We start from the raw sequence: 9,562 nt of genomic DNA, 5'->3' as shown, positions 1-9,562 counted from the left end.
TTTCCACTCAGAATTCCCATTTGTCAGACTTTCTCTAATGTCAGATGGCATTGGAATGGCAATAGGCACCTTGAGAATAGAGCTAAGGAAAGTGGAGTTGTGAAGGGGCCACTTTAACTATGATTTGGAAAGTCATTTTGGAAAGTTTCAGCAAAACTAGTCAGATATGATAGGCTTTTAATTTGAAAAATATAAAGCTATCTTCTTTTGTCAGCTTTAAGTTTATTACAGAGCTGATAAAAAGTCATAAAAATTTAATGCAATATGAAACAAAAGGGATAAAGAAGAGCAATGAAACCAGTGGAAATTATTCTGACATTGAGAGGCAAATAGTAACAAGATTTTTTTTTTTCAGAGCATGACAAAAGCAGCATCTTTTGTAAAGGAAAAAGAAGGAAAAAAAAATAAGACTCTTGGATTGTTTGATAAGAGAAGTTTATCACATGGAGAAAGGTTGAAATTTCCCACTTAGCTGATACAGGTATGGTTACTGAGGTCCTGACCCTCAGTGTCAAATCACCCTTTTTTTTTCTTTTTGAAAAATGGATGCAGGCCTTTAAAATAATTTTCCTTTCCTAGCTAGCCCTGAGGTTCTGACAGTAGCTCAGGAGAGCGTCCGGAGAACCCTGAGGAAGGAAGAGGCTTGCTCCCTTATTCGGTGTGCTTAGGCCTGTGCTTAGGCTGGTTCCCACAGCACACGAGCCGGCCACAGCCCCGCAGCCCCAGATCCTGCAGTGGGTGGTTTCTCCAGCATCCAGCCCTACAGTACTCGTAGCTCCTCCAGTACCAGCCCCTGCCCTGCACTGGAGCCTGGAGCCCCCCAACCAGCCCCTTGGGCAGTTCTGTTAAGGAGGCCCAGGATCAGCTCTCACCAGCACTCTGGAGGGCCATGGCCCCCGAGTCCCACGGGGGGGGGGGGGGGGCAGCACCACAGCCACTTTTCCGCCACTAGAAGAGTCACAGCTAGACAACGCCTCTCAGTCCTGATTGGGGGTGCGGGGGCTCAGCATGCTCTATCTCAGCCCTGAGGGTAGTAGCTGCCTCTATCATCTGCTATTTCTATACTCTATATTTTTATGTCTTTTTATTAAAGTTTTCCTATTAAATTACCATGTGATATTCTCTCCTGATTGGACCCAGACTGATACAACATGAAATGTTGATATCTATGGAAACAACATAAAGCTCATTTCACACATCAATGTTCTCATTGATGATAAAGTAGTTAATGGTTGTCATCAATTTAAAGAGTATAAAATCGGTCATTTCTCAAGAAAACTTAAATTCCCTGAGAAGCTTGAAGTTCGTGCCATGAAAGAAACTTTAATAGAGGGTTTTTCAAATTTGACAATCCTAAAAATGTACACAATCCTACTCAGAAGAATTATGAAACTGAAAATAAAAACTTTTTAAAACTATAAGAAAAACAAATTTTGGTCAACAATGTTGGAGGAAAGATAAAATCACCTTTCAATTCTCTCTAATTTTAAAATATTATAATATGCAGAGCTTGGGTGGTTCAGTCAGTTGAGTGTCTGCCCTCAGCTCAGGGCATGATCTCAGGGTCCTGGGATCAAGCCCTGCATTGGGCTCCCTGCTGAGCGAGGAGTCTGTATCTCCTTCTACCTCTGCCCCTCTCCCTGCTCATACTCACATGCTCTCTCTCTGAAATAAATAAATCTTAAAATAAAAAATAAAAAAATTATCATTTAGAGAGGTGATTAAGAAGTATGCAGCCGGGATCCCTGGGTGGCACAGACGTTTAGCGCCTGCCTTTGGCCCAGGGCGCGATCCTGGAGACCCAGGATCGAATCCCACGTCGGGCTCCCGGTTCATGGAGCCTGCTTCTCCCTCTGCCTGTGTCTCTGCCTCTCTCTCTCTCTCTCTCTCTCTCTCTCTGTGTGTGTGACTATCATAAATAAATAAAAATTAAAAAAAAAGAAGTATGCAGCCAAAAAAGTAGGAAAGAATAACAGAGGTCAAGCAGATGGTTAATAAGAGTATTATATTTTTTGGATTTTGTAGTATTTGTGGTATTTACTAGCTTTTCAAAATTTATAATGTGCTGTGATTTTTTCTCATTAAAAGTAGATATTTGCTTGTATACCTGATATTTCCTTCGTATTTGTGTATTCTTTTTCTTAAAGAAGATCCCCCAGTTGTACAAGGTTTTCCACTAGCCTGGACTTGGTCCAACAAGCCCTCCTTTTCCCCATCTGTGTATAAAGGAAGTTTGTTTGGATAAGAGTCCACCAAGGGATGCTCATCCCCACTCCCTTGAGAGATTGTATTGACAAGGTGATTTGTACCTATGAGTAGCATAAGACAGCAGGAAAAGGTTGATGACCTTGAGTTCACAAATTCTAGGATCCTGTAGAAATGTTCTCACCAAATATGTAGGAGGACACAAAAAGAGAAGAAATTTTCCCAGGATATTGGGGAGGTTCAGCTTCTGCTCACATACCAAGCGCAAGAGGGATAGGGCTGTGCTGGGCTATATGTACCATGTGATACCATGTCGGGACCATCCTCCATCTCCTCCCACCCCACAAGAATCAGAACAGAATCTAAAAAATCTCACCATACAGACTTTTCTGATGTCTGGAATTTGAGAGATTAGAAGATATCATTATCAAAAAGATAAAAATTGTGTTTTTGCAATGAAAAATAAAGCTACAGATAATAAGATACATATACTGTCAGGGAATGTAATCTATTTTTTAAAGATTTTATTTATTTATTCATGAGAGACACCAAGAGAGAAGCAGAGACACAGGCAGAGGGAGAAGCAGGCTCCCTGCAGGGAGCCCAATGCGGAACTCGACCCCAGGTCCCCAGGATCACACCCCAGGCTGCAGGTGGCACCGAACTGCTGCGCCACCAGGGCTGCCCCATCCCTATATTCTTATAATAAACCCCATCACCTTTTTCATCTCTGCGTCAGCTAACCGTACATGGTTTCTGTCTGCTACACAAAGTGTTCAAGTTAAGCTGGTGGAAAGGAAAGGCCAAACATTTATCTACCACCTACTTCATGTCTGGCATCTTCTTAGCACCTTACATGTAGTAACTCGTAATTCTTACAAAGAAGCCAACGAGGTGGTCGCTGGTTATCCCCATTGTATGAGGAACGTAGAGAGGCAGAACGTGCAGAAGTTAAGGAACTTGCCCAAGTAAGGTCACTGGGTAAATAATAAATAGCTAAAGCAGGATTGTAATCTGGATTTCCTGGCTCTAAATTCTAACAAAGGAACTGGAATTGAACTCAGAACGTCTGGCTCCAAAGACCGTATTCCTAACCTGTATACTGTGCTGTGAAAACCGGAGTATCACAACCAGAGTATTACTGTGTGGTTTGTGGCCACGCGGATCCCAGCTCCCAGCGCACTGCAGAGCCTCGAAGAGAGGAGCCCTCTTCTAGCACAGACTTGGCGAAGGCTTTTTCCGAAAACACTGTGGTGCAGTTAAAGGATTGCAGGTTCTTGGCTCATGAAGTTAAAGAATGAGTCTCATGGAGACAAAAGGGTGAAGTGAAGTGAAAGTTCATTAAGTGAGGGTGAGAACAAAAAGGATGAAAAAGCTCTCCAGAGTGAGGGGTCCCCAAGGGGTTGCCTTTGAGGGCTTTTAGGGCCAGTCTTTTTTGAAAAGTTGACCAGGAAGCCTGTGGCCCAGAGATTCTTGGGCCGTCTTGCTTTGAGCAAGGACTATTGATGACATCCTTAAGGACTTACCTCTTTGAGGGTTGGTCATGTTCTGTGATCACGCTGTAGCCACCAAAGAAAACTACTCCTTAACACCTGGGGTCAGGTGTTCTGGTCCATTCCTTCTCTCTTTCACGCTTGCTTAGCACTTCTCCCTGCCAGCAACAGTCTCAGAGCCTCTCAGGGGCCCCCTATCTCTGTCTACACCTTAACCTTTCCCTTACTCAGTACCAAAGAATTGCTTCTCACGGGCACTTCCAGTTCTGGGACCAGACTTCACTGTGTTGAGCACACATTTTGGTTCTTAGGTTCCAGGGCCATTTTGCCCCACCTCCTTCCTCTCCCCTCAAGCACCGACCACAGGGTTCACTGCAGGCGGGGAGCCAGTGTGCTTCCTCTGGGTCCCATCCCTCCCACTACCAGAGGGATAGGTAGTTTAGGAGTCTGGAAGTCACAACTAAGTGCTCTTAGGCACATTTGGTTCAAGGAAATCAGTAATGGTTGAATTTCAGTTGTAAGTGTGACACGCAAAATTTTGTACCACAGACCCTATAAAAATAAGACTTTCATCTGTCAGCTTCAGAGGCCTTGGTTTTTAAAAGAGCCACCCCACAAGCTTGACTTGTGATCTTGTGCCCTGCAGTTGGCTTGGGCTGTCATAAGCAGAAGTCCCTGAATGCTAAAAATTGTTAGTTTTGTTTCTTAATGAGACATTTAGAGTTTCCAATTTGGTAAAGATTCTAAATATGAGTCAGTAGTTTCTAGAAGTTGGTTTGAATTTCTTTCTTTTTTTCTTCCTTCCTTTCTTTTTCTTCCTTCCTTTTCTTCTTTCTTCTTTTCTTTTTCTTTCTTTCTTTCTTTCTTTCTTTCTTTCTTTCTTTCTTTCTTTCTTTTTCTTTCTTTCTTCTTTCTTTTCTTCTTTCTTTCTTTCTCTCCTTTCTATCAGCAAAAGCCTCTCTGAATTACCACAACTAGAAATGATCTGTTTCTCCAGCCACTATAGTACAGAGACACTTGAAACCATGCTCATGCTCTTTTATTGAATAAATCGCTATACACTTCTCTCACCTATCTACCAGACCAAATGTAGTGGTAACATGTGTTCTGTTGGAGCACAGTCTTCAAAAGTGGCTCCCTTACAACAATTTTTTTTTTAAGATTTTATTTATTCATGAAAGACACACAGCGGGGTGGGGGGCAGAGACACAGGCAGAGGGAGAAGCAGGCTCCATGCAGGGAGCCTGACATGGGACTCGATCCCGGGATCCTAGGGTCATGCCCTGGGCTGAAGGCAGATGCTAAACCACTGAGCCCCCCAGGGGTCTCAAAAGCACATTTTTTTGATAGTCAGGAATAACATTATAAAACAGAACAAAAAAATAAATGTAAGGGATTTAGTTTAAACAAAAAAGTTTCCCAGGGCCAACAAAGGCCTAGGGATGGTGCAAATGACTGGATTTCAAGCTCTTTGGAGAGAATTCTTTAAAAACTCTGGAAATGAATATAATAAGAACAGTAAGAGTAAATCTCCAGTTTGCTTAGGTAAGCTAATGAAAGTAAAGAGAGGCATGAAAGTGGATTTCAAATATGACTGCTCAAGACCCATAGGCAGTCAAAGAAATACCAGAAATTTGTTCTTAGTTGAACACAAATTCAAATGCTTTGTTAATCCGGATATAATTTTATCCACAGCATGCACCATTAAATATTAATCTTTTTGAGCACTCATTCCCCTTCCCCCCAGCAATTCAAAATAGTTCAAAATACTTAGGGAAAAATTGTTATCAAAACAAAGCAAAACCTGAATCAGAGTGAATTATACCAGCCACCTAGTCACTAAAGTAATGCTAGACAAGCACAGACGGTGAACATCTGGGTTTGCTTGCTTGCAGGGGGTGGAGCGAAGAAAGCAGAAGGCATCAGCAGGTGAAGCAGGCACTGCACTTGTATCTCCTGAGCACATTCTTCAAAAATGACTTACTTTCACCAGTTTAATGTGCCAAAAATCACTGCTTTTCAGACCATGATGAAAAAAATGTTGGAGGAAGTGGTGTCAACATCAGGAAAGAAAAGAGTCGAAGGGAGGAGGAGTCTTCTTTATGATGCTCACCCCCACGTGTCTGCCTGCACAAGCCATGCTCCCTCTGATGAGGGATCCTTAGTAAGTCTCTGCTTACCAGTGGGTAAAAAAGGAAAGTGTATATAAAAGAAACTGATTCTCCAAAAGAAATGTTTGATTGACTTAAAAAAAAAAAAAACTACCACAACCACCAAAAAAAAAACGAACAGTACTTCAAGGGGGTTATTCAATGCACTTAAATTAGTAAAAGGATAGAAATCAAACCTGGGCAGGACCTTTGTCTACAAAAGAATGCCCTGGGTATCACTGAAATCAATACTCAGATACTAAAGTTTCCATTCGGGAAACATTTTTCTATATAATAAGCAGCTCTAATTCTATTTTAATTCTATTTGAGGAATATAGATTGTTGATGAAATTCAGAGACCGTTATCTCTTCTCCTTTAGTCATTTAAATGACTCTCTCAGGCTACTCCTCAGGGAAGGATGGGGGGCGGGGCGGGGGGGGGGGGTGTGGAGCCAGGCTTCAGGATAGGGGGAATTGCTTTTACTGTTCCTCATCACCACATGGGAATTACATATTCAGCTCCAAATGCTGAATTTACTAAAACAATGTTTTTCTCCCTCCTAAAAATAAGACAAACTATTCAATCGCTTTTCCTTTCCAGCTAAGGGTCCTTGTCGTCCTGATCAACTAAATGAACGATGCAGCATCTCCTTGGAAAAAATGTGCAACAGAAGTGCACGTAAGTGGTTAAATGCCCACAGAAGCTGGGCTCTGCAAGCTCGCGGCGGATGGCACGCTCACTGTTTGCAACTCACTGCTGGCATCTGTTGTTGCTGGCACGACGCTAATAGCCTACCCCTGGGAGTTAGCTCATGCTTTCCCAATAACTCCCTTCTAGAATCACCTAAGAAGTGAAGCAATCTCTATATGCCCGCATGAGTTAGGCCACTGGTAAAAGTCATGAACCCGTGTTGTTAAAGCAACGTGGGTTTACTCCAGCCTTGCATCACTCAGATTAGTATCCGGGATAAAAGGGCAAGCCGCTGTCATGAGCCGGATGTCAAGGGCTGGGGCTAGAATTAAAGACAATAGGGGCTTGGCTGGCTCAGCTGGGTAGAACACGTGACTCTTGATCTCAGGGTTCTGAGTTCAAGCCTCAGGTTGGGTGTAGACATTACTTAAAGAAAAAGGACAGGAGGTCATCATCTCTGCAGAGAGCTGCCTCGGTCAGCACCACTCACCCAAAGGGTCCATTAGCATGAAAAAAAGAAAGGTTTTGAAATCCTGCTGGTTTCCTGCCTCTCGGCTTTAGTTGGCTCCCCTAATTGAACTGTTTGTTTTCTCGTGCTTGGACTCCTCTCCGATGGTATAAACTTTGCTTCTTTTTCTCTTCTTATCTAATACAGGAGAGGCTATTTCCCTCTTTCCTGCCCAACAGGCACCGTCCACACCTCACACCCTTCTCTTTTGCAAAATGACATTTGGCAAAGGGAAAACACATCAGGAGCCATTTCTTAGATCTTTATTGCACAGAGTATTTAAATCTTTTGTGCATATTTCTAGAGGACTGTTCTGTGCCCAAACAGGAAAGAGATGGACTCCACGGTTTCCAATGAAATTTGCTATTTACAGATAGGCTGAGGGAGAGTTATGGCTCACAGTCAGTGTCAGGAAATAGGGAGTATAATTTAATCTGTGCCTCCTCCTTCCTGATCTTGCTGTTGGAAGGTGACCCACTTTGAACGTAAGTGGAATTCAGATGTTTCAGGGCCCTTCTGGTGAGCAACAGAGGTGGAGCTTCAAGAATTTGCAAGAGGAGGAGCCCTCTGGTTAGAATCCTTCCCAGAGAAAAGGGCCTAGACCTCACAGCTGTAAGGGGAGGGGCAATTCAGAATTCTGCAGAGCGTCCTCAACCCAGCCTTGCCATCAGATCAAGCCCCAAAGACTCACGTTCCACATACAATGTGGGAATGGCCAGTAGAGAAAACCTCTAACTAAAAACTATTTGTTTACAAAAATTTGTTGAGACAGAAGAACCGTATTGGCCATCTTCTAAGAGAAGAAGCAATTTCCAGGGCTTCACTCTATTAGAAGCATCAAGTATGAGCAATCTGTATTGCCCAGCAGCCATAGCCAGTGGACGTGAGAGCAGAATTTCACAGACTGGTTCCATCTACAGAAGGAGGTTAACATGCTCAGTGGAGGTGAGAGGATGGGGGGGGGGGGCGGAATGGCTGTTTCCGCAGGTTAACTGAGCAGCATTGTTTGGAGAGACACCCTGGGGACCTTCATAAAAACCTTGGTTTGAGAGGATCCTGTACAGAACACTGAGACCTTCTATTAGCAGGTGGGAGCAAGTGTCAGTGAAACCAGGAGGCCGGTTGATTCTTTTCCTAAGTGTGGTTTTACTTTTCAGGGAATAATCAAGCAAACAGACTCTTAACTGTTTTTCTTTCAAAGGACAGATGGAGATCCATGCTGCTTAGGCCTGGCTTCTGAAGGGCTTTGGCACTGAGAGTAACAAACTGGAATATGCTGCTTGCTTTTGGGGGTGCTGCTGACCCCGTGAAGATGTCCCTGAGAACACTGCCAGGACTACTGATAATTTTAGCACTCCACTGAAGGCATTAGATCACAGTTATTAGTTATGGAGTATTGTTGAAAAATTGTTTTAACATTTAATTTCTGTAGCTTTTTATATGTTTATTCTTTTGAGAGACTTGGTTCATCTTTGGTGTTTAGTGAGAGCATCTTCTAAGAGCTCATATCTGGTCAATTCTCCATGCTTGTCTTCTATTGTATTTAGCATATTTTATATTAAAATAATTGGTTTTGGGCAGCCCCGGTGGCTCAGTGGTTTAGCTCTGCCTTCAGCCCAGGGCATGATCCTGGAGACCCACGATCGAGTCCCACGTTGGGCTCCCTGCGTGGAGCCTGCTTCTCCCTCTGCCTGTGTCTCTGCCTCTCTCTCTCTCTCTCTCTCTCTCTGTGTCTCTCATGAATAAATAAATAAAATACCCTTTTCCAATCTGTGATCTGTACATGTACTTTACCTATTATATCTTTCAATCAAGCAAAGTCTTTAATTCTAAATCTTTTCCATCCATTTCTTTTTTCTCCTAGAGTTTGTGCTTTCGGGAGTTGGTTTAAGAAGATCTCCTATATCCCAAAGCCAGAAAAATAATCTATGTTTCTCTTTTTCCTTTTACTATTAACTTTTCAGATTTACATTGTCCATTTAGGACATTAATCCAATTAAATTTCACCTTCCCAAGAGACATAAACAGCGATAGATATATAAAATATTTGTGGTATTAAAATTTCATTGGAAAAGGTAGAAAATGGGGGGGGAATCTAAAAAAGTTTCTTAAGTAGACAAGAATGAAAAAAGGATTGAGAAACACTGCTATGAGTTAAGAATCCAGCATTTTCTCTATAAAATGACACTTTTCTAATATCATCTGTTAAATGTTTTATCAATTCTTTCTTCACCTGCACGTACCAGTTATCTGATACCTGCAGTGACCTCTCCCCAGACCCTTTTTCAAAATCGCTGTAATTACTCATAACATATTTAGTTTTCTTTTTTTAAAATTTTTATTTATTTATGATAGTCACAGAGAGAGAGAGAGAGAGAGAGAGAGAGAGAGAGGCAGAGACATAGGCAGAGGGAGAAGCAGGCTCCATGCACCGGGAGCCCGACGCGGGATTCAATCCCGGGTCTCCAGGATCAGGCCCTGGGCCAAAGGCAGGCGCTAAACCACTGTGCCACCC

General features: G+C 42.7%; 1 long non-coding RNA gene across 1 annotated transcript; it reads left to right on the top strand.

The window, feature by feature from the left end:
• Positions 1-7,659: 7,659 nt before the first annotated feature.
• LOC140594215 (uncharacterized) lies at positions 7,660-8,818 on the top strand. Its single transcript, XR_011994880.1, has 2 exons — positions 7,660-8,135; positions 8,254-8,818. It is a non-coding gene; the product is annotated as an uncharacterized lncRNA (long non-coding RNA).
• Positions 8,819-9,562: the final 744 nt, after the last annotated feature.

Source organism: Vulpes vulpes, chromosome 10 (genome assembly GCF_048418805.1).
Source record: "Vulpes vulpes isolate BD-2025 chromosome 10, VulVul3, whole genome shotgun sequence".
In the NCBI taxonomy this organism is placed as follows: Eukaryota; Metazoa; Chordata; class Mammalia; order Carnivora; family Canidae; genus Vulpes; species Vulpes vulpes.
The sequence above is the reverse complement of the archived record's forward strand: the minus strand, read 5'-3'. Positions and strand labels throughout refer to the sequence as shown.